This window comes from Peromyscus eremicus, chromosome 12 (genome assembly GCF_949786415.1).
Source record: "Peromyscus eremicus chromosome 12, PerEre_H2_v1, whole genome shotgun sequence".
Taxonomy (NCBI): Eukaryota; Metazoa; Chordata; class Mammalia; order Rodentia; family Cricetidae; genus Peromyscus; species Peromyscus eremicus.
The window spans coordinates 17,610,135-17,631,274 of NC_081428.1; positions in this window are offsets into that span (position 1 = coordinate 17,610,135).

Sequence of the window (21,140 nt, forward strand, 5' to 3'; positions counted from 1 at the left end):
TGCTATGAAAACTGTCAATTTCTCTCTTTCTTACTGGATCAGGACTGTTTATGACTCAGTCTAAATCCCCAGTCTTAAAGCTTAGAGGCCATTGCTGTTTTGTCTTTCACAAAGAATTCCTCCTACCTGTCCTGGCACTTCCTCATAAGGAGACAGGAAGAAGCACTAGTCTTCCATGCAGCTATATTTTCTAATGACTGCTTAAAAGGAACAGAAAATACAACATATGTCTTTGTGAGAGATGCCTCCTATAAATAACAAGACAAAAGACAGGAAAGGTGAAGGAGATTAATTGTTAAGTCTTCTGTTAGGAGGTGAGATGATCGCAAACAGTCTTTCGCGAAAATACTCAGTGTTCACAGCCACTCATTGGGTTTCTCTTGACCAGCTGTCAAGAGTTTTATGGTACATCACTTTATATTTCTTCACATTTGTTACCTTTGCTCATTCGTTTATCCTTCCCTGGAAATGCTCCAGATCAAATAATTTTAAGTACATTGGATCTTTGCCTCAGGCCCTGTTTTACTAGGGAACTCAGATAACAGTGTCTAGACTCTACGCTTTTTACTGTGTACCCACACAGATGCTGAGAAATAGGCCTTGGGTTGCACTTTCTCTTTGGATACATAAAATTGTCCATTTTCTCTCTTTCCATTAAATATGTATTCTCTGTATATGATCCTGATAACTTCCCTGAGACCTATAGCTTTTCTTTAAAAGACAGAATTTCTGTTTATTAACTGGTTCCATGAGAAGAAAACTGCTAGAAAGAAGAAACACATAGAGAAGGAAATTAATGATTAAAATATGTCATTTTTAAATTGCTATTAAACGTATGCAAACTGGGACTGACATATGGGGGTGGGACAAAGGAAGACTGCAAGACAAAGAAAATAGAATAGTTTTAAAGTTGTTTGCTCTAGCCAATAGAAGGTTTAATTTTTTAATGTAATTGTTGTGTATTGTAGTATAATAAGGATCAATTAAAATATTTAGTACTAATACTATAGTTACTTTGTGTAGTTTAAAGGAAGGATGAGGGAGATAAGAATAAATCATGGGCCCTAATTATGAAGAGAATGGGAACACATTAAATTTATATACAAAACAATGAAGACTGAAGAAAAAAATGAGCAAAAATGGAATATGGAATTCTGAATCTTAAAGGTATACTACTTGTTGACCTATGTCTTAAGTATCTCCATGCAGTAGATCATCTGTTAGGCTGAAGATTTCACTCAAAATTATTTACATACAAAAGGCCTACCATCCATCATACTGTTCAAAGTGCCCACCAATTTAGAACAAATTGGTTGTATGAAAAAGTGCTACAGTGATCTCCTTGGATCTCTGCATGATTGAATGGGGATATTCCATTTCTTTCAGGGAAACAGTAAAGAATAACCCAGAAAAAAAGATGTGTCATTCACACATACTCCTGAGTTTTCAGCAGAGATCTTTCTAGACTTAAGTGTATCAATGTGCACTTGAACAATTGAACAAAGATAATGAAAGGTTTGAGCTCTCTGTGCTCTGAATAAGTGTCCTAGACTCAGGGGAAGAGGCAGATTGTAGTGTGATTGGGCAGCATCTTGGAAAGTTCTTCCGGATTCTTAGGCAAAGTCACAATAACTAAACCAGTCAATTACATGCACATTGTAAATATGACTTAAAACTTGAACAAAAATGAATAAAACATCCTCAGAAGGTCATGTGAGCAAGGCCTCACAACATCATACTCAATCAGTCTTAGAACATTATTTTTTATTGAAGATAAAATAGATTTCTGCCATACAATATTTTCTGATTACAGTTTTCACTCCCCAACTCCTCCCAGTTCCTCCTTCCTTATTCTACATCCTTTCTGTCTCTTGTTAGAAAACAAACAGGTACTTATGAATAGTAATGAAATAAAATGAGATTAAAAAACCACACAAGTCTGAAAAAGACCAAACAAACAGGAGAAAAAAAGAAAAAGCATCAGAAACACATATAGATGCAGAAACACACACACACACACACACACACACACACACACACACACACACACACACACTGGAATACCATAAAAATACAAAACCAGAAGCCATAATCTATAGGCAAAAAACCTGTAAATTCAAAAAAAGAGCAGTAATTTGTAACAGGAATCTTAAAAGTTCTTATTAATAAAAACAAATCCGGACCAGGTATTGGGGTGAAATGCTGGATGGTTAGAAAGACAGAACAAGCCACAGCTAACCTCACCTGGCCAACTTCTCAGCTGATCCTGTTTCCTCAGACTGGAAGCCTCTGTGTCCTCATATCCGAATGGTTCTCAGCTGAACTGTGCTGCTCAAAACCTAAAAGTTTAACCAGCCAAATGCTTCTAGTTTCTGGTCCTCACACCTTATATACCTTTTTACTTTCTACCACCACTCCCTGGGATTAAAGGCTCCCTTTCTGGGATTAAAGGCGTGTGTCACCATGCCTGGCCATTTCCAATGTGGCCTTGAACTCACAGAGATCCAGAGGGATTTCTGCCTCTGGAGTGCTAGGATTAAAGGTGTGAGTGTCACCATTTTCTAGCCTTTGTATCTAGTGGCTGTTCTGTCTCTGACTGCAGATAAGTTTATTAGGGTGCACAATATTTTGGGGAACACAATACCACCACAGTAATTATTCAATGTAATATTTTATATAACATATGATATTCAACACTAGTCAATATAGAAATGTATGCTGCAAATTGAAAAGAAAACATCTTATTTCATCAAGAAATAACTTCTGTTACTAGTTTCTGTACCCCTCTCTGATATGACTGTCCTTCTTTGACTATTATTTAAAATTTCTAGGGTAAGAAAATTCAAACTTATTTATGATTATTTGCAACATACATAGTTAATCTTTCCTTTGAGAAAACAGTTTGTTAATGGCCTGAATACTGTATTTCCTGATAGAGTCGTTCTAAGTTGAATAACTTGGATTACACTATTTAGAATGATACTCATGCAATGGACCTGACTCTCTGAGGCTGCCATAACAAAGTACATCATACTAGGTGCATAAAAAAATATCAATGTACTTTTTCATAATTTTGTAAGGCAGAAGCCCAAGGTCATGGGTTCGGTAAAAGGATTTTTCCTGAAATATCTCTCCTTGGGTTGTTTTTAACAGCCTTTATATTCTTTTCTTTTGAGGGTAACCGTCACATTGAATTAGAGATTACATTAATGGCCTAATTTAAATTGATTGCCTCATCAATTTTTATCTACAAATACATCTGAATTCTAAGGTTAGAAATATCAGGAATTTGAAGTATGATTAATAAGCATTTGACACTGAAAAAGTATATGATCTCGCTGCTGCTCTGTTTTATGACTCCATGTATATTTTAAATAAATTGAATGAAATGCTGTGCTTCAAGAAGGAAGTGATGAAAGTGTTTGCGATATTTACTAAGCAGGTAGGATTGCTTTCAGTACCAGAGTTAGTCATCTCAAACTTTGATACTGCCATGTGTTTGTTCTACTAATATGAAATGTTTATGTTTTCCAACCTTATATGTCAAGATCAGCTATAACTCAGAAACAGTTCATTTGTTTGTAATTGAATTAGACAAAATATAAAGGGTAAGTAAAGGCTTACATTTATGCCTCCAAAGACAGAAAAAAATGTATGTGTAACACAAATGAGCTTTTTAATGAAAGATTTCCTTTTGTTTATAAAAGTAGGAAAATACTAAGGAAATATTACCCACTCTTCTGAATGTAATTGTTATCTTGATTTGTGTGAAGTACTTAAGGATATTTAACATGGGAGTAGATATAACTTGTTATGATGTGACCATGCAGTTCAGCAACCCATCTTTTATGTTCCTTATTTGTATTATGAAAACATAAATCAGAGATTTTTAGCTACTTGAATATTCTCACCTTAACCTAACTTTTGTATAAGCATTTGGTTAAAACAGTTGTGACAATTTATTCTTATTACAAAATTCAAAAAATAGTTTTTCTGAGCATTAATTTGGAACCAATAACACAAACATAATTTAATATGCCTACTAATAACCTATTCCTAGAAATTTAATTTTAAATGTAAACATATTTTCTTATATATTAAATAGGTATATTTTTTACATAATGATTCAGAAGTATGTATAATATTTTACCTAATGTATAATGAGTCTGTGTAAGAGGACTCCAACACTGTAGACTATGATACAAAACCAGCATCAATTGTTTTTAAAGTCTTCATTGTTTGCAGCTTCTTTCACTTTACTGAGAGAAAATATGCCATTTCATGTAATATGTGTCTCACTTTGCATCCTGTATTCAATGAAAGGCCTGATTATTATTTTCTTTTACTCCTTTCTTGTAATTCTTCAACAATTTCAGTATTTTAAACTTATTATAATCTAATTTGATTTAAATAGAGTAATCTGAATGCAGTTTTTATTATTTCCCTAGGGAAAAAGAAAACACAAAGAAATGTTTGCTAATGATTGAGTCCCATTACTATTGCATTCATGGTTTGAGTTAAACACTCTGCCTATTTTACACAATATAGAGATTTTAAAGATGAAAATATCAAAATGAGTTTAAAAAGCTATTTGAAATGCTTTAAAAAATGTTCAAAAAGAAAAGAGGAGAGAAATTAAAGAACAGTATCCAACAGAAGTAAAAAAATAATTATTTTAAGAATTATGTTTCTGTATGTTTGTTTTTTGAGACCACGTCTCCCTGAACAGTACAATCTGGCCTGAAAAATTGATCCCCCTGCCTTAGTTCCTTGAGTACAGCTTACAGGCCCCTATCACACACCCTGTTTACTGTGGAATCTTTGCTGATTTCTCTTATATGTGCTCACTTTCAATAATAAAGAAAGACTTATCAACTATTCTGTATTGAAATAGACAATTAAAATGTAATCAATTTTATCATCTTATTAAAGATTTTTCAAATGAATATTATTTTCTTAAAAACCTGAGCTATGTAATTAAAAATTTCAGAAGAAGTACATCATTATACATCCACAGAGAGTATACAAAGGGAATTTAGGTTTTAATAGAGATTTTATATAAAAAATTGCTTGTCAGGGAATTTGAGTACATATGGAGAAAACACAATTAAGAAATAGGAAATGTTTATGTGTCACATTTTCTTTATTCATTCTTTGGTTGAGGGGCATCTAGTTTGTTTCCAGGTTCTGGCTATTATGAGTAAGGCTTCTATGAACATAATTGAGCATGTGTCCTTGTGATATGATTAAGCATTCCTTGCGTATAAGCCCAAGAATGGTATAGCTGGTTCTTGAAGTAGATTGATTTCCAATTTTCTGAGAAATCGCCATACTGATTTCCAAAGTGGCTGTACAAGTTTGCATTCCCACCAGTAGTGGAAGAGTGTTTCCCTTGCTCTGCATCCTCTCCAACATAAGCTGTCTTCAGTGTTTTTGGTCATAGCCATTCTGACAGGGTTATTTTGATTTGCATTTCCCTGATGACTAAGGATATTGAGCAATTCCTTAAATGTCTTTCGGCCATTAGAGATTCCTCTGTTTAGAATTCTCTGTTTAGCTCTGTAGCCCATTTTTTTTTTTTTTTTCGAGACAGGGTTTCTCTGTGTAGCTTTGCACCTTTCCTGGAACTCACTTGGTAGCCCAGGCTGGCCTCAAAATCACGGAGATCCGCCTGTCTTTGCCTCCCGAGTGCTGGGATTAAAGGCATGCGCCACCACCGCCCGGCTCTGTAGCCCATTTTTTAATTGGATTATTCAATATTTTGATGTCCAGTTTCTTGAATTCTTTATATATTTTGGAAATCAATTCTCTGTCAGATGTGGGGTTGGTGAAAATCTTTTCCCATTCTATAGGCTGTCATTTTGTCTTATTTACTGTGTTCTTTGCCTTAAAGAAGCTTTGCAGTTTCAGGAGGTCCCATTTATTAATTGTTTCTCTCAGTGTCTGTGCTACTAGTGTTATATTTAGGAAGTTGTCTCCTGTGCCAATGTATTAAAGGCTACTTCCTACTTTCTCTTCTATCAAGTTCAGTTTAAACTGGATTTATGTTGAGGTCTTTGATCAATTTGGACTTGAGTCTTGTACATGGTGATAGATATGGATTTAGTTGGGTTGAGGAACTGAAAGGAAAGTCCCCAAAGAAATAAAAATTGCCAGTAAACATTTTGAAAAGCACTCAGCAACCTCATCTAAAACAGAAAGGTGATTCCACCTCACCAGAGTTAGAATGCCTATCATCAGAAAACAAAATCACAATAAGTCTGCCATAACTGTGGAGAAAGGGTAACATAGTTTCTTATTTTATGAAGAAAACAGAAATCATAGTGCTTGTCCACTTTAATAGTCTTACCTTAACCTAATTTTTGTAGAGTTACTGCTAAAAAATAGTTGTTACAATTTATATTGAATTCAAAGTATAAAATCATGAAATCTCTCAGTCCTAACACAGGTATACACATTTCCCTCAAAGCCTCATCATAGCAGAGATCTAGTCACACAGTCCTATATGTTGACCCCTTCAATAACAAAAATAAATCACCACGACTAGGGTCCTAGAGACTTCTAATTGTGTAAAACTGGTCTAAAGAAAACAATTCTTCATGTATGAAAGAGGATATGTTATCTGTCCTGCATTCACTGCACCAATGGACATGTACATGTTTTCTGTACATTATAACTATTCTATTCTAATATGATTTTCTTTATGATATTACTTTCCAATAACTTATTTTAACTTTTTTAGAATTATTGCATATTTAATGTGGCCCAATAAAGATATGATTTAAAATCATAGAACCACAAAATAATGCTTCATGGTCATCAATATTATTGAGAATTTCATATATAAGCACTGTATTTGTATCATTTCCACCCTTCCATACTTCACTCCAACTCCTTCCATTCCTTCCCAACTCCTTCTCAATTTCATATCTGCTGAGGCCATTTTGGTGTTCTTTTTATATGTTTAGTCTGACCCCTATATTGACAGACAATTAGGGAGCTCGTCCGTGAGTAAAAGTACATATCCCTGCCTCAGCAATCATTGCCTATAGTATTTTAACCAGGTGTGGGGACTTGTGAGGTTTCCCACAACAGCCTATATTTTTTATGATCTCTTGGACTCTTCTAACTAACAACTCTAATTCAGTTTGCTTAATACTATTTTCAGTTATTGTACCTTCAGCCTGTGCATACATGTGTATGCCAGGGAGATATGCCTCTTCACCTTAACAACTAAATCTTGTTTTTGCTCCAGTCAGTCTATGTACCTATTTTGATTTCAGAACTGAGATAATTTTCATTTATTATTATTGTTTTGGAGTAAACATTAGTTCTTGTATTTATCCTTTTATTTTTGAGATTATAACATAATGACAGTTTTACTTCCTCCCTCCAAACCTCCTTGCTCTATGTTCTCCCATGCATATCATATGTAAATCTGGCAAAATGATGAGCCAGCGATTGTCTTACAACTGTGATAGCTACATGAATTCAAGAGCTGTACTGAAAGTTGTCTATTACCAAATATACTCTTCTGATGCTGTGCAGGCACGGGGAATCTGAGCAGCACCAATCTGACTATGGAGGGACATGTCAGACCACAGAAATTTGTATTCAGGCAGTGGTGCTCAGACACTCCATGATCTTGCCTTCTCTGGTCTCTGTTCCAGGTATTCCATCACTAGCTTCTTAACACACAATTTATTTTTCTTTTTCCCAGGGCTAGGGCTACAGGTTTTAACCACAAGGGCCCTCTGCTTCTTTTTCCAACCAGGCTTATACTTCACATAACATAGACTTTTCTCCACAAACAAGTGTCTAACTTATATTTAGCTTTTACACTGATTCTCACCATTCTTATTTGCTTAGTTAACATGAAGAGGAAAGATGCTTAGGACTTGAAAAGAGGAAAATTCACCGACTTCCATTCTTCACTGTCTCACTTTGATTTCAACTGTTGTGATAAGATACTATGATAAAAAGTAATTTGAAGGGGAAAGAATCCATTTGGCTTACATGTCCTGGTCATGGTACATCATGAAAGGAAGTCGGGACAAGAACTCAATGCAGAAACCTTAAGGCATAAACTGAAGAAAAAGCCATGGAGAAACACTGTTTCCTGCAGTTTGTTCGTTCATTTGTTTGTTTGTTTGTTTTTTGTTTTACAACTCAGCATCACAGGCCCAGGAATGTAACTCTCCTCAATGGGCTAAGACACCCACATCAATAGTCAATAAGAAAATGCTCCACAGACTTACCTATGGGCCAAAATGATGAAGAAATTTTCTGAGTTGAAGTTCCCTCTTACCAAATGACACTACCTTTTGTCAAGTACACAAGAAACCTAACCAACACATCTAAATGGATAAATTCTAAGTGTATCCTCTTCTATTACTCTATAGTAGGTAATCTCAGAATTGCAGAGGCTCCCGTCTACTGCATCAGCCATGAGGCTTAGGGACTGTTTATCCTAATTTAGGTTTTGTGTAGTGCAAGATTGTGTACTTGAGGAGCTTGCCAAAGTTTTCTTTCACTCATTTGCTAAAAATCCCAAAGAAGGGGTTATCCCTCTTCTCTAGATTTTGCCTAGTATTAGAGCCCATTGTTTTATTTACAAATCTAAAGTTCAATATTTCTGGAGTTATTCTGGTCACAAAAATTATTCAATACTTTGTGGGCATCCACCTATACTAATGGCCAAGTACTTTCTGTTTAACTTTAATTTCACTGAATATTAGGAAATTACTAGGACAATAAATGGCCAGCCATGTTCTCTACAGAATTTACTGAAAATTTTCAAAAGTGAGTTGTGAGACCTAATTTGTTGTGGGATATTTGTTCACACTATGAAACCTGAGACTATGTTAATAAAATCAACCTTGGATCAAGGGGCAGAGCTAGAACCTAGTTGACGGGAATTAACCATAGAGAATATGCAGGGGCTAAGAAGATGGATAGAAAGATGCACAGGAAGGAGTAGGGAGAGACTTGGGGTTTCTCAGTCTTTTTGATTTGGGACAACTGGAGAGACACTCTCTTGGTGAGTATCTGTCCAAAAAGGCAAGGTCAGCTGGTTTCTCCTCCAACTCCCTAAGGTAGGAGATTTTCACCGCAATATCTGACTCCAAAGTCTTTATTAGTAAACAGAACAGTAGAGACTTAGTATAAAACAACACTAATTGATAAACATAATTGTTCAAATTGATTACATTACAGTGCTTTTAATGTTAAAGATAAGTAAATTGAAGAGTGTTATACATAATTGTATGCTTATTAAGTTGAATATATACATGAAAGAGGTTTAGGATACAATCTTCAAATTTGGATAAAAACACATAAATTGGAATATATATATTTATTTAAATACTGTTGAGACAACCACATACAGAACAATAATTGTATCAAAGAACAATAAATTCTCATATGACAAGTTATATATATATATATATATATATATATATATATATATATATATATATATACTATTTCATAAAAAAAATGAACAAAATGCTGAAAAGTTAGCTCATCAGTTAGAAGCATTTGTACCTATTGTAGAGGATCCAGGTATAGTTCCCAGCACCTACTTGATGGCTCACAATCATCCCTAACTACAATTTGAGATAATTCAAAGCCTCATTCTTACACATTTGGTACACATACATACATGCATAGAAAACACTCAAAGAAATAACTACTTTTTAAAAAAGAAAATGACCAAATAAAAATAACAACAAAAACTAACCAATTACATCACAAAACCTTTATATCCAAGAGTAGTGCCCTATATAACATGTAACTTGTATACTCATCTTCAAGATTTAATTGGGCACAGGCTAACATGCAGAGAGTAATAGCCTGCTGAGCGCTAGACCCTAAATGACACATCTTTAGCCTCCCTGCTCCTCACAAAGATAAGGGAGCATCCTAGAAAATATGAGGGTGGGGGGGTGGATTATAGGACCCAGAGGCAGTGATTGACTAGGGCAAAACAGGAAAGTCTTAACACAACAAGGCAGCTGCACACTTAAATTTACAGCTGTTGTTACTACATATATAAAACTCATAAAAGATCAAGCCAGCCAAAATTCCAACAAAGATGGGAGGTGGTCATGAACTCCCGTACCTTCTGAGGTGCTATTGGCGTTGATGTCTCCAAGAAGAGGAAGAATCATTTTTCTCCAGTAATGCTACCCCTGAGAGACTGACTGCTCATGTCCTGATCCCTGACCATGGACCTATATTAGCAGTATTACATAGAATCAGAGTGTTTTCCTTTTTTTTTTTTTTTTTTTTTAGGAACATATGAAATTTGAAAAATGGTGGTGGTGGATAGAGAAGGAATAGATGAGAGGGAATAGGAGTTGGAGTTGATCAAAACACAATATATGCAAGTGTGAAATTCTCAAACAATAAAGACTTAAACGATAATTAATTGAGAAATATTGAACTAACTTTAAACATATACATTTTGTAATAATCTTAACAATTCCCTCTGAAGAAGAGAGAAGAATCATCAACCAAACAATGTAGAATGGGCACTGATGGTGCCAGTTGAGAAACCCTGTCTCCACGGTGGTGGCGCACGCCTTTAATCCCAGCACTCGGGAGGCAGAGGCAGGCAGATCTTTGTGAGTTTGAGGCCAGCCTGGACTATAGAGCGAGTCCAGCAAAGGTGCAAAGCTACACAGAGAAACCCTGTCAAACAAAACAAAACTAAACAACAACAACAACACACACACACACAAAAAAACCCACAACAACAACAACAAGAGTTGCAGACAAACACTCACTGCAGGAAGGAGAATGTTGTTCCAGAGCCAACTGGTACAGATCAGCAATGACTGGATTTCTGAACTTAAGCCAGAGGAGGAGGAGAAAGCTTTGACATGTACTGATCTCCACTAAGAGCATTACAGGTTGTTTTCTGACAGTACCCACAGTGTCCCTTTCTGTACTCCCTGGTATTGTTCTCATGAATTGACAGCAAAGTAAGGGCTGCTGAAGGAAAACTATTTTTGAACATCACAGGAGTAGTCTACAGTTAGCAATTTAAAGAAAACACAAACTTTGGCTTGCTTACTTAAAAAAACAAAGAATTGAGTTTATTTAAAACTTGTATATAGTTGAAGTATTTATACTGCTGACAGTTATTTTGATAAGTGGCACCAGTGTTTTAGGTTGTATATTTTTTGAGTGGCAGTATTTTATTCTGAGTATTATGAACTCTAAAAGGAAATGAAAATTGTATAATTTTTGTAAATACAGATTTATGTGTTCATGCCACAGAATAATTTGAAATCATATTTTTCTTTGTCTCATGCATATCACAGCTTTAATAAAATTTATATTATGCCATAATGATTCCAAATAAAACTTCAGAGTCTCCCATCTTTAATAGGCATTCATTTCTTTGTGCCTATTAGAAATAAAATTATACCATTTTTTGATTTGTGAGTCAAAGAATTGTGAATTAATTCAAAACTGTATTTCCCTGAAATACTTTTGGAATGATGTTATTAAAATCATCCACCATATGATGTAGATGAATTGGACAGATTAGATATAATGCTGTTTTATATTTCTAATAATTCTGGTCTGTATAGGTGCCAGACTCATTGTAAAACCTTAAAAATTCTCCAAGAGTAATAAATTTAATGGGTTTTAGATTTAATAGCATTATTTTTTAATGTAAGATAATTTTTGAAATTGGAAACTTTCCATGGAAATATATCAGCCTGTCAAATCCTAATGTGGTGTTCATTTCTCTAATATTTGAACTTCTGAATAGACCTCATTTCACCAGTTGACTTAGCTTATTCTTTCACAAACTGAACTTTCTTGACAAATCTTTGACTAATCTGACTAATTAGCTAGGAATATAAATTATGTTCTCTCACAAATTCACATACATACACTGTGTGATGATATCTAAAGCAATTGTTACAGGAAATGTTGTATTTTGTCACAAACACAAGTACCTAGTATAAATATTAAGCTCTTTGGAAACCTTTAAAAGATAGAACTGTATTACCCAATCAAAAGAGATATACTGGAGTCCTAATCCATTTACCTCAACATTTGATTTCAGCAAATAGGCAGTTGTATATGCCATATGTTCGGGAAAGCTGGTTGAAACTGCTTTTGCTCAGCCCTTGAAGGAGCCAACCCTACTGACATACAGGTTTCTGACTTCTAGTCTCCAGTAACTTGGGACAAGCAACCACGCTCTGTTAAACCAATCTCGCTGTGGTATTTTTTTTTCCCAACGGTAGTTCTTTCAAAGTTACACAGAAAGTTCAAACACAGAATCAAATATTTGATTCTTTAAAAATGGAAGCTCCATGACTTTAGTGAATACTGCAAAGAAAGCAACTACTGTGTCGCAATTACAGCACATAAGCCAAATCAATCTATTTTACTATTCAGGAAAAAAAATAAGAAGCACATGCTTTAATGTTTAAATAACACCAAATTTTATTCATTTGGAGGACAAATTGTTTCTCAGAAATCACCATTTATCTTCAGATGTGGCATTTCTTCATATTATGTGTCCCATAAAAGGCAGTATTCAAATATCTTTTCTGCAGTCAGTATAAAAATGAACGGACATAATCAATTTGAATTTACAAGTGAAAACTTTAGCACTGGCCAGTTTTTCTCCTTTGACATATCCAGACTAATTTTCAGAAATAACTGTCATAAAATGAGAGAAAAAGAGAATGACATCATTTTCATGAATTCAAAGTTGGTGCTCCAGGGAGACTGTATCTAGAAACATCATTTGGCATGGAATCTAATCTAGTATTTTTACAGTTCTTTAGTTATGTACCCCTTAATATTAAAATCCACAATGATAGCTGAATGTGAGCATATCTAATGAAACATAAGTATTTAATTATTAAGTACTCTATTTTTTCCAAAGTGTCCAAATATATATTTCTGCAAATCCTGGGAGGAAAAAAAAATATTAATCAGCTGCTAATTATTCAAAGACAAATAAGTCAGAATGACAAAAAGATATCTTAAATTAGGACTTAAGGTCATCATTGTGTTGAATATTCACTGCCTGTACTCCAAGCTTGACAGTGTTAGCCGCTTGTTTGGAAAGCACCTGTGAGCATTGAAGATAAGAAGGTCAAAAGAATGAAGGAAGCAGAAGATACGATGCAGGGCTAGGAAATACCTTCTTAGGATAATCCCGCCAATGAAAGGAGCATCTCACAACAGCTGTGGCTAGCTGTCTACACCGGACTTGTGAACAGTCATTCAATCATGACGGGGTGGGGGGTGCATTCAAGGGCCTCACCCTTTCCTGCTGGACCAATGATTAATCATATTGATTTTGAGGAAGGTGCTGACTTTGTGGTCAGTTATGTACTCACTACAGGGCCAACCTAATGACAGATGGCATCATTTGAAGCTCAACATTTAGACATTTAACCAAATCAGTAAAAGATGATCTGGACAAGATCCATCAGGGCTCTTAAGAAGGAAACTTAGAATGATCTAAGGATTTCCCAGTAGATAATAAGCTTTGGAACTCCACAGCATTTTTCAATACTGCAAAGCTAGAGACAAAGATTTCCTAGACAGACGTTGGATGCACGCATATTCTTTAAAAATACAATACAATTGTATTAGAGATCAGAAACTATTGTAATCAAAGATGAAATAATTATGTAAATATGTCAGAGATAAATCCTCAAAGTTAAGAACTCATACGTGCACCACCTCAACAATAATAACAATATACGTCAGGTTGTCATAGATAACTTAATCCTGTGAGATTCTAATGAACTTAATATATAATGAAATTGACACACAAGGTGGCTGCAGTAGTTAGTAAACTGGAAAAGATAAAGAGTAAGTGGTTCTGCTTAAGCAATGTTGCACTGGGACTTACTTTTGAAACTGATTCAACTTCATTTCCTAATGAATAATGAAAGTCTTAAAGAAGTTCAAATAATGCCACACACACACACACACACACACACACACACACACACACACACACAGCCTCAACTTGATAACTTAGGCCACAATATTGGGATATGTATGAAATATAATCAAATTTCTAATTATCTTAATAGAGTCAGCACATCAGAATGCCTCATGAGCAAGTTACTTTTTTTCTCTTAGTTTTGCAGATTTTTTTAATTGAGAAGGTATAAATTATAGGGACAGGCATATGCTTCATTCCACCTAACATATCTTATATTAAGCCACAAGCACTTCAGTCAGTTATAATCACTTTTTACTTCATGGCCCAGATGCTGATTTAAATAGGCAAGCCAAATAGTTGGCTAGCTGTTGGGAAATTAAATATTCATGAATGTGTGTGCACACAAGTGCATGGGTGTATGTTATATGCATTTTTCATCTATGCAGATCCTTAATGAATTATGGAATTTCTCTCTAGCTTACATTTAAAGATAGGATAGAATCACAAGCACAAGGTGTTTATTTTTAGTTTTCATTTGCCAAAGCAAATTGCTTTGATTATAACATTAATAAATTTCAGTGATTTTTCTGTTTTATAATTCTGATATTTCATTCCAAGCAAGGCTTTGGCTCAGCAAAACATTATCTAGAGAAATGGAAAGCAAACCCTGAAACTGTAGTTTACTTACCAGTTAAAATGTAAATTATCTTCATATGTATTTGATTAGATAACTGTTCTATCATTTTGATTAACAAACCCTAATTTTCCCAGTATCTGCATTATATACAATTTTAATTGCTGGAGTCCATCACTGTAGTCTTAACCCATTGAAAGCCGTTTATGGGATGGCCTTGTTAACAATTCTTTTTAAAAAATGTGTGGAGGTGTGGTGAGCAGTGATATGTCTCCTCTAAAGGCCCTGGACGTTCTTAAAAATGCTAACATACAATTTTTACCATCCATTAAGAAATCATTATCTTTGACCTAGCACCTATCTCATATAAAGAAAAGTAATCTGACATTCAAACCAGTACACAGAGAACTAGTTAGTATTGAGAAAGTAGAAAAAAATTTATAATGACCAAGTACTGACAAATGCTTAATAAAGAAGCTGAAAAAGATACTTAAAAGTTCTTGTTCTTTCTCACAATAAATGTTGTCATTGGTTCAACACCTTTATTTTGGATTTTCTACTACCTGATAATGAGTCTTAATACTTATTTCTGACACTTCTGCTTACACAATGTTGCATTTTTAGAGAAGGAACCATGGATGGCATTCAAAAAATTGTCGAAACATAGCAATTGGCACTAACTATATCACCTTTGTCTAAAGAATGCTAGCATCATAAGAAAAAGAAAACCAGTCGACAATAATGGCTTATTCCTAAAATTCAAGTATGTGGAGTCTCTCAACCTAGAACCAGCATAGAGCACATCTTGAGTCTGAGGCCAGCCTGGATTAAATAGTGATACACTGCCCCAATTAATTAATTAATGTGATTATCAATATTTTAAAATACCCAGCATTTTTTTATTCTTATCTCATAATTTGCATCCTAACTAGTTTCCCCTCACTCCACTCCTTCCAGTACCCTTCCCCCCGCCACCACCACCTCCCCACCCTCCCAGATTCGTTCCTCTCTCATTTCCCTTCAGGAAAAAAAAAAAAAAAAAAAAGAAAAAAAAAAAAAAAAAAAAAAAAACAGGCCTGTCAGAGAAATCAAAGAACATGGCATTAAAACTTACAGTAAGAGTAAGTAAAACCCTAATATAAAGCTGGAGGAGACAACCCAGTGGAAGGAAAAGGGTCCCAAGAAGAGGCAAAGGAGTCACAGACACCCCCACTCTCACTGTTAGGTGTCTCGTAAGATCACCAAGCTACACGACCATAACATATGTGCAGAGGACCTAGTTCAGACCCATACAGCATTGTTCTCTTATTAACATGATATTTCTAATTTTCCACTCTTTAGGAACTAGTTATAGTTCTGAATAGCACCCAATACTTGAAATCGATTTTTAGCACTTCAAGTTGGATGAGTCATCATTTTAGCATCGTATTTCTTTTAAATAAGAGAGCTTTGCGCTTTAAGACTCAAGTTTTACATTTTCTCTTAATCTATATTTTTCAGAACACTCATCTACATTATTGTTAAATAATAATGTACCTATTCATCTGTCAAATGTATTTTCCAAACTTTTTTGTGCGTTTGCCATTATACAGAATAATTACATGTTTAGACAATATTGTGCTGATGTGTATGTCATGGATAACCACTGACACCCAATGAACTATGAGTCAGCACACACTGTCTAATGCTGGATTTTCGGGCTATCCATAAGTAATAGTGACGTAACATATTGTATAATTATTTTTATAGGAATGCCACTTTGGTGTTGGTTTTGTGTGACTGTGGTCTTGAGGTCATAGACCTTCGACTTCCCCTCCACTGCTTGCCTGAGCTTGTCTCTTTGTAGGCCTCTATGCCTATCTTGTGTGGCCTGTGCACTTCTATATGTGTGTGCCTGTGCCCACGTGGGTGTGGCCTTTGTGTACTGGCACAGGCATGGGTACCTGACAGCACTTACTTTCTGTGCAGCTTGTGTGCTGCTGAATAAATTACATCTTATCTGTCTAAAACTCCTTCAATGCTCTTCAACTACCTAGATTTTCCCCAACCCCCTTTTTCTCTGACAGAAGAGCTTCTACCTAACATTTTAATACACATGTATTTTATGGAACATCATTTGTAGATTTCCTAACTCTTCTGTTCACAGTTTACAAAACATACCTTACCTTATCTATATAAAGTGTGTACTATGGTGTTTAAATGATATAATAAAGACAGTAGAGTGTCATCCACAGTATTATGGCTTTGTGTAGCTTCCAGATTCTGTAAAGTACAGAATAAATTTCTCCTCAAGAAGTTCATATTCTTCATCAAACAATCTATTTTCAATCCCATAATCCAGAATATTATGAATCACTAAAATCAACATTCAACTACATAAAACACTGCATTTTCTCAAGACCACTTGTTCTTAAGTCTGGATTATAGACTTAAGTGTTTGTGATTAATCTCTCTCTCCTTTTTTTTATTCTGTCTCTTTGTATATCTCCATATTCATCTCTATTTCTCTTCCTTTAAGACACTTTTAATAAAGGTGAAGAATCTCATGATTTTCTTTTTACCTTTGTTTTCCTTTAAGACACCTTTAATAAAGGTGAACAATCTCATGATTTTCTTTTTACCTTTGTTTTCTTTTGTCTTCTTTCATTTGTGACAAGGCCTTCCTACGTAGCATTAGAATTCACTATGTAGACCAGAGAAGCCTGGAATTATAGAAACCTGCCTGCATCTGCCTCCAGAGTTCTGAGATCAAAATTGTGATTGGTCAGACCTGGTTGACCTCCATGTTCAATGATATGTTTTAACATCTATTATGCTAAACAGTATAAAATACTATAAAAATAACCAGAAACTGGTATATTTCTTGATCTAAGAAAGTGTATTTCAAAAGCAAAGAACATGGGAAAAGAATATTTATTTGATATTATAGTCTGCTAGTGCCAAAACCTTGACATTTAGAGAATTCATTTATCAAACAAAACAGAATTACCTAATGTTTGGTAGCAAAGTGATTAAACTCCAGAGTCTCTACAATCTGTAAGGTAAGACCTTTCTTCCTGACCTAAATGTAGGGCAATCAATAAACATGATGCCTAGAGACAGAGATCACTATACTTAAGTACCCTTTCCCATTTATGCTGTCATTTATTCAAGGGAACTTACTCTCATTTACTAGATGGACCCAGTTAACTCTATCTGTAAGTACAGACAAGGAGCCAATTTTCCTAACCATGAGGAAAAATCAATTTATATTCATAGAACAAGATCTGCTAATAAAGTATTTCTGCCTGGTAGATGTCATGAGTTAAGTACTGTATAGCATGTCCCTCATTAAGTGCCACCACCTCAAATGTCATTTAGGTAAGAAATGATGTTGGAAATGCTCCAAAATGTAAATGAAGGTATGTGTGTGTGTGTAGCTCACAACCCAAATCCGGTAGATGCTTACATTTTGCTGAATCTACAAAAAAGCTGGTTCATATTGTCTGATTTTTTTTTAAAGTTGTTAAGCACCTATGGTTCCTAATCATATTTTAAGTGAGTTGAATGAAAATTCAGTGATATGTTTCTTTCAGTTATAAAACTGATTCATTGTTACAAATGCATATATATCTTATTTTCAGAATTTTATCCTTGCTGGTAGATCAAATTTCTATTACTGAATAATTGTGGTGTATTTATGTCATATGGCTATGTTACACATATACATATGTATATATGCATCTATATGTCAAAGTAAATGAGAAGAGAGATAATAACCTGATATCCCATGTTTCATAGTGTTTATTTTTTCAGATTATTTAGCTAATAAATAACCTATGTATGATCTTCTCGAGGGCTAGCCAAGAAAGAAGGGGCTGCCTGTGCCATAATAGGAAACCTATGTGTTTTAAAGTCTTAGAGTCAGAGCAAACATATTCAGTACTGTTTCACTAAAAATCAAAAATGTGCCATTCATGATAGAATTAATCCAAAAAATACCATGGTTAAGCAATTTGACCTGGAAAAAAAAAAGCACAATCATGAGACCCAAAAGAGAATGGAAGAAAGAATGCACTATGTTAGAATAGATACATAATTAAAGGATGAAGGAAGCCTGTCTTCTAGCCAAGGAAATTAATGACATATTACTTCAGTTAGGTCAAGCGGAGGGTTTAAGGCTTACTTTGGAGGTTGGTGGCATATATATGAAAAATTACCTACAAATGTTAAAAAAATTCTTGTACAACCAGCTCAAAAACGTAAGTAACATTTGGTCGGTAGTACCCATGTAAACTGTAGGCTGTTTCTCTTCATCAGCTTCCTATATTTTATTCTAAATTTCCTATCAGAATAGCATCTGATAATGTTCCATAAACTTACACAATTCCATCTGAACTGTTATAAATAGACTTACATATTTAATAATCCACTCTTGTAGTTCATTAATATTTTATACATTACATGCTTAGTGATTTGATGGATAAACCAGTGAAGGTGTTGGAGAAGGGAAGGAACAGGTGTTAATACTGAGTGGAAGGCTTGATCAAAATTTCCAAGCTGCAGAAGACATTTCCTGACATATTTAAAGCTACAGCATTTACCTTTGCATTTTTAATTTTTCATTTACCTGGACATGCCATTCTTGTTATCAAAATAAATGATAGAATATTTCAGAAAAAAAAAATACAGAAATTGAAATATCATTGTATTATTTTCCCCTTCCTTTCACCCCTACATATATGTGTGTGTGTGTGTGTGTGTGTCTGTCTGTCTGTCTGTCTGTCTGTGTCTGTGTGTATCATTGTGTATACATACACACATATTTGCAAAATGTACACACACACATACATACACGCAAAATTTTGTGTACACACATAAACACAATATGCACCAGCCCATTTATTATTATTTGTATACATATGGTTTCAGGGATGACCTTTTGATATCAGATAATCAATCAAGGGGCAGGTTCATCTATAGGCAAGATTTTTCTCTGACTTACAGTATTCCTTAATTGTTTGTGGTGCTTTGTTTAGAGGTGGGGCCATTTGAGATTTCCTTTTTCTATGACAGCACATCTATTGAATTCCTTCTTGTTCAAGCCTTTTTTAAACAATGATACTGTTGAATTATCACGGGTGTAACTTCCTTGTCATTTCTAAGAAATTCAATCTCTCAGCAGATTTCATGGCTCTCCAGCTCCTGTAATCTTACCTCTCTCCCTCTTCTACAGTGTTATTGAGTTTTGCATACAGGGGTTGTTTTGTATATTTATAGACTGGAGCTGGACACCCCACAGCCATTTGTTCTGTGCATTTGAACCAGTTGTAGTTTTCTATGATGACCTCTGTCTGTTGCAAAGTGAAGGTTCTGATGATGTGATAGAACTATGCTTCCCTCAGTGTTTGAGTATTAGAATGCAGTTAGGAGTTATGCTGGTTTAGGAAAGTGTTGGTAGTAGGTTCTCTTAGATCTGTGATTTCAGTAGTCAATGAGATCTAATTAACAAAACAACAACAACAACAACAAAACAATAATCATGCTTTACAAATAAGAATATATTATTCATATTTATGATTCAGTTATTCACAATAATGAACAAAATTTTTGGTTGATGTTTTTGCTTTATTCCCAATTAAATTGGAATTATGTCATAACAGAAGATGTATTCATATAGATTGTCAAGTAGTCAATTTATGCATCTTTAACAAATGGTGCTGGCATAACTGGATGTCAACATCCTTAGTCATCAAGCAAATACAAATCAAAACAACTCTAAGATACCATCTTAAACATGTCAGAATGGCTGAGATCAAAAACACAGATGACAGCTAATGTTGAAGAGGATGCAGAGCAAGGGGAACACTTCTCCATTCTTGATTGGAGTGCAAACTTGTATAGCAACTTTGGAAATCAATGTGGTGACTTCTCAGAAAATTGGGAATCAATATTCCTTAAAACCCAATGATACCACTCATGGGCATAAACCCAACGCATGTTCAATCATACCACAAGGACATTTGCTCAACTATATTCAAAGCAGCACTACTCATAATAGCCAGAACCTAGAAACAACCTAGATGCCCCTCAACTGATGAGTGGATAAAGAAAATGTGGTACATATACACAATGGAGTATTACTCAGCTGTACAAAACAATGACATCATGAAATTAGCAGGCAAATGGATGGATCTAGAAAATATCATCCTGAGTGAAGTAACCCAGACTCAGAAAGACAAACACGGTATGTACTGTATGTACTCGCTCATAAGTGGATACTAGATGTAAAGCAAAGGGTAATCATCCTACAACCCACAGCTCCAGAGAAGCTAAGAAACAAGGAAGACCGTAAGAGGATGCTTTGACCTACCTCAACTGAGTATATCAGGCTTGGTTAACTCCCCACAGGACGCTTTGCCCTGGAGGAAGTGGAATGGTGGCAAAGGTTGGGGATTGGGAGGAGGGAGGGGAGGGGATCTTTTGTTAGTATGTACAATGAATAGAAATTTTCTTAATAATTAAAAAAATAAAAAAATTATAAAAAAAACACAACCTTGGCTTTCGGGAAAAGGTGCTTATGTC